This window comes from Miscanthus floridulus, chromosome 8 (assembly GCF_019320115.1).
Source record: "Miscanthus floridulus cultivar M001 chromosome 8, ASM1932011v1, whole genome shotgun sequence".
Lineage (NCBI taxonomy): Eukaryota > Viridiplantae > Streptophyta > Magnoliopsida > Poales > Poaceae > Miscanthus > Miscanthus floridulus.
The window spans coordinates 115,408,084-115,413,912 of record NC_089587.1 but is presented as its reverse complement, the minus strand read 5'-3'; the positions used below and the strand labels follow the sequence as shown (position 1 = coordinate 115,413,912).

The following is a 5,829-nucleotide window of genomic DNA, read 5'->3' as shown; positions in this document are numbered from 1 at the left end:
GGAGAGTGGTGGGTTGGTTCTACTTGTGCTCGGGGTACAAGCGGGGCGTGTGTTTCGGGGTACCCAGCTGGGCACATTGATTCATGAATCGCTGGGCAATCCGGCACGACTTGTCTACAGTCTAGCACCATAGTAAGAACTGGCAGATGAAAGGTGGTGAAATGGGACTGTTTGCTCAACTCTTACTTGAAAGTAGAACATGTGTTTACATAGAATGGTTAGTTAATGAACTAATCATGACTGCTAATAAAACACATACCTAAGGATTTACTACTAGTATTACTTTTTGCAAAAAGGAAAACCAACAACCCATAAAGCTTATCATATCCTTTGGAGTCGGAAAATTATTCATACTAGTCAGATAAGTCTTGCGAGTACATTGTGTACTCAGGGTTTATTTACTCCTGTTGCAGGTGCAGCTTTATGAGTAGCCGTTGTGTGAAGGATTCTTCTAGTGGGCACAGACGGATCCTTATATATTATCGATAGATGTTTATTTTCATTCCGCTGTTTAATTTCCGCACTCTGAATTTGGAACTGTAATAATGTATTTCTAAGTACTCCAATTGTATGAAATGGACCAAGTATTGTGAACTCGTTCTCATTATTGGATCCCGGAGGAAAAATATGGATTATTCGAGTTCTCCCTTGGGGTGTGCTCGAACAGAATCCGCCCGATGTAACTCGCTCTTGAGGTGCTTATTGTCTGGTGGAAGACGAGCGCCTCTGTAGGTGTGTTATTTCAGGCGGTTCTGCCATAGCCTCAACGCAGACATATGACAGTAGTAGTCTCACAAGAAAGGAAATTGCCCCGACCCTGCATGGCTGCTCTGCCAGGCTCTATCCCACGCTCCTCCCTCACAGGTTCCTTCGGGTCTTTTCGGCAAATCCAGAAAGCACATGTCACGGAAAAAATCAACAATAAGGAAAATGTTAACGTCCGCCGGCAGGACGTTGTTGTGCCCAATTGCGTGCACCCGAGCGCTCCAAGATCAACGGTATTTTTTCCTTTCAAGGAAAATCGAACAAATCACAGAAGAAAAAAACAGCAATCAAATTCTGATGCCATCTATGTGCCATCTATGATTATCTTTCCGTAGCACTTATTCCTAAAGAAGTGCAAGCTTATGTTTCGCGTATCGTAGGCATAAAGTGATGCGACAATTAAAGTTGATGTTTTAGTTTTGCATTCAAATTTAGAGTTATATTTTAACTATCTATCTTTCGTGAAGACTTATGTAATATTGATTGGAACATTATGATTGCGGTATCTATTTTAGATAATAGTATAACACACGCTCATACATATGTTATCGTGTTATTATATGTTCTCGTTGCAACGCACGGGTATTTACCTCGTCTTTTCTATCTTAGATATGTGTAGACATATATAGCTCTCGTGTATTAAAAAAACAAAGATTTTACATGGGTCATCCGTCCATGTGTCTGGAATGGCAGATCTGAGAATTAATACATGAAATAAATTTCCAAAGAAAAAGAAAGAAATGCATAGTCGTCTCACAGGCACACTAGCAGGAGCAGCGCTGCCTTAATTTCAGTTTCCAGTTTTTCACACATTATTTCATAGCGCTTAACTTAATTGCCACACGCTCATATATTGCTATGTTCTTAATTATAAATGAAATCACACGCGACGATATAAACGGTGGATCAATGGAGCAGTACGTCGCCTTATCAGGCAAGAATGTCCTCAAGCGGCTTGGCGTTCGGCACGGCGAATTCCTTGACACTCGGCACGGTGAACTCCTCCGCATTCGGCGCGGCGAACTCCTTGGCACTCTTCTGCAGCTGCTTATCGGCCTTGGCCTGCTTCTTGAGCTTGGCAAGCTCAATATCGCGCGGCATCTTTCGGTGGTACATCTCGGCGAAGGTGATGGGGTCCTCCGGTATGGGCGCCTCCCCGTCCCGCACGGCCAGCGGGTACACTGTCGCGTCGGGCGCCGGGTTCTGGAACGTGGCGATGGACAGGCGGCTGCACTCGGAGTTCACCACCGCCTGGTGGTCCGCGTTCTTGAACCTGCCGTTGCTCAGGAGCTGCACACGAACGCATGCACGTTCATTGGTCGTCATACGTAAGCACCAGCTAGCAAACGGCAAACGGTGATCCAGGTCCGGCCGCCGTCGCAAACGGCAAACGAACGAACGGAGACAACTCACGTGGCCGTGGTCGCCGAGGTTGACGACGAAGGCGCCCTCGATGGGCTGCACGGTGATCCAGGTCCGGCCGCTGTCGCACGTGGCCTGGAGGCCGCCGACGAGGTCCTGCAGCAGCAGCGTGATGGTGCCGGGGTCGGTGTGGCGCTTGAGCCCCAGCGTGAGGTCCGGCTGCGGGCACCTCGGGTAGAAGTTGACTACCACCTTCTGGTCCATGTCCACGCAGGCCTTGGCGAGCGCGTCCGTCTCCAGGCCCATCGCCTCGGAGAGCACGCCCAGGAGCTTGCACGCCAGGCCCATCAGCTGCTCGCTGTACCGCTCTACCACCGCCCGCCGGCTTGTCCGGCCACCGCGAGTAGTCGCGTGCCTTCACCGGGTACGAGAAGTAGGTCACGATCTCACGCCAGTCCTGTACCACCTCCCCCTGCAAAACCACACGTGTGTGTTGCATTGTGCTCGTCTATTTTATTATTATTATTATATATATATATATATATATATATATATATATATATATATATATATATATATATATATATATATATATATATATATATATATATATAAAAGTACTGCTCTATAGCTGGCCGTAGAATAAATTATTCTGTGGCCACTTTTAGTTACGATAATTACTATACTAATTTACGAGATTATGGTAACTCCCTCATAAGTGATTTACTATAGCATTACGGTAAGTATCATCTTAAATTACAGTAACCCATGTATCGTAAATGATTATTTGTCATTATTGCAAATTGGTACAAACATCATCGTAAATCAAAGTGACCATAGAATAAGTTATTCTATGGGCAACTGCAGAATAGCCCTACCGTGTGTGTGTATATATATATATATATATATACTGTTTTGCTATAATACACCTGGTACATCCTATACATAGAATGCGCCCAGGCCGGCGGTCGCACCAACTTGGAGCAACCAGCGCGCCCAAGTGAACATGCAGTGCATGCTTCCCTAAGTTAAGTTGTATCTTTCACCTTCCACGTAAAGCCACCTAGCATACAAATCCCACTAGACTGCATACATGAATGCATGGAATTTTTTGTTGGTTCGAATCTTTGAAACAAATTTTCTTCTAAACCATAACCCCGATTGACAAATCGTTTGTTGCATCCGACTCAAAAAAATATTCTGAGCAAAACTAGATCCAATATGGATATATTTTTTTATCCTTTAAGCAAGTTGCATGTCAGTGTACTACCGATTGCAACTCTGTCTACCACCTAGTTGCAACTAGTTATGACTCTGTGTATTATATGCATCTGGTCACTATAATCACGCTAAGTTGAAATTCTGAGTTGCAATCATATTTGAGTAGCAACTGTGTTGCAATTGAGTAGTAACTAGTTGCAATCAGTAGTAATTGGTTTACAATCGAGTAGTAATTAGTTTGCAATTGGGTAGTAACTTGTTGCAACCAGTAGTAATTGTGTAGTAACGAGTTGCAACCAGTACTAACGGGGGTTGCAACTGGACAGGTGCATCTACCAACTAGGTTGCAAGTGAGTACTTGCTAGCTGCAATTGAGTACTAACTGGTTGCATTTCTATTCAGTAGGAATTGCAGGCATACCTGGTTACAATCAGAGTAATAACTGGGTTGCAACTAAGTAGTGAATAATTGCAACCAGAAGTAACAATGTTACACTAGATTATAATTAGTTGCAACAAGTGCTAAATATGCTACAGCCAAGTTGTAATTGTGTTGTAGAAGTGCTTGCAACTCATAGTACAACATATTACAATTACGTATTTGAAAAAAAAACTTTATCAAATACAGCCTTCATGGATCTCATTTTGTTAAGCATATTTTTTTCAACAACCTACTTCAAACAGATCTAAAATCGGATCGGTGGTTTAGAAGATATCGCATTTTTTATTTGGAATCAACAAAAGATTCCCTGCATACATGCTTCCTGATGGGTGGGTTGAGCTGTTAGGTGATATCATGTAGTTGGTTGTCTCTATTTAATTTTACATGCAGGAGCATGGACTTACCTCGCGCTCGCCGCACTCCGCGCGTCTCGCCGCTCGCGCTCACTTGTTGGGTGCACTCGCTTCACAGAATGCACCCAGGTACATTTAGCCTCGTCATATATATATATATATATATATATATATATATATATATATATATATATATATATATATATATATATATATATATATATATATATATATATATATATATAGAACTACTACTCTACAGCTGGCTATAGAATAACTTATTCTGTAGCCACTTAGAGTTACGATAATTAATATGTTAATTTATGAGATTATATTAACTCCTTACTAAGTGATTTACTATAACGTTATGGTAAATATCCCCATGTGTTATAGTAACCCAACTGTCGTAAATATGTATTGACATTATCGTAAATTAGTATATAAAATTATCGTAAATGGAGATGGCTATAGAATAACTTATTTACGATAATAAGTGTTATACAGTAGCCAGCTACAAAATAAGTTATTCTGCCGGCGACGCTTACCTGGAGGTGGCTGGAGACGATGAAGCCGCCCTTCTTGCCGCCGGACATGTCGAAGCGGAGTTTGTCCTCGGGCGGGAGCGCGAAGAAGTCGCGCGCGAGGCGCGCCATGTCGGCCACGAGCGCGGCGTCCACGCCGTGGTCCACCACCTGGAAGATGCCCCAGTCCTCGCAGGCGGCGGCCACGCGGTCGCGGATCTCGGTGCGCCGCACGCCGTCGATGCCCTCGAGCGACACCACCGGCACCTCGTCGCTGAAGCGGTCGTGCGGCACCTTGGGGCGCTCGTCCTCCTCGCGCACGAACGACGCGCGCAGCGTCTCCTCCCCCGCCGCCGCCGTCGGGAGGAACGGCACCGCGCTGATGCTCACCGGGGCCATGTGCCTTCTCTGCGTCTGCGTACGCGCCGCTGCCGCTCAGGATGCTCCGGGATACGCTGCCGTTTGCCGCTGCTGCTGTTTACCACGGCCTGGGCGGCGTTAGCGTTATATAGCGGCATGGGGTGGAACTAGGGACGAAAACGGTACGGATATTTTCCGATCGTATTCGAAACTGAATCCGTTTAGAGGGGTTGAGATCTGTCCGTATCCGAGTCTGAATATCCAACATCCGATACCGTATCCGTATCCGAATACTCAAATCGTATATTTATGATGTCGACATCCAATCATATTCTATCCGATATAGTTGACACTATCCGTATTCAAATCCGAATCCGAACAAAAATATGAAAATAAATGTAATATCGGTCCGTCCGTATACGATCCGTTTTCATCCCTGCGTGGAACGCTAACTAGCCGAGAAGGAGATCCACGAGACTGTTGCACATCACTGTTCCACTGTGTACGGAGACGTTTAGTCTAGTTCAAAGAAAGAAAGAAAAAACGTGCACTAATACTGACAGATTTTATTTGTTTTTCTTTAAGAAATCGAGTTATATCCTTGCTATTTGTAGCATGGCAAGTGTGCTGGCTAACTCAGCCTCGTGCAGCTACCGTTCCACGCCTCGTGCTATGTTAGCGGAGAATGAAGACGCTGTGGTGGCTGAGCACGCGTGTTATGTTACGCATTTCTCCTATATATATTTCAAGTGATTTATTTGTTTTATTATTGTTCAAGCAGCATATTATTTTATCATTGTTCGACT

The 5,829-nt window shown here is 44.5% G+C and overlaps 1 pseudogene; it reads right to left on the bottom strand.

The window, feature by feature from the left end:
- Positions 1-1,438: 1,438 nt before the first annotated feature.
- Positions 1,439-5,062, bottom strand: LOC136473324 (flavanone 3-dioxygenase 1-like; annotated as a pseudogene).
- Between the last annotated feature and the right edge of the window lie 767 nt (positions 5,063-5,829).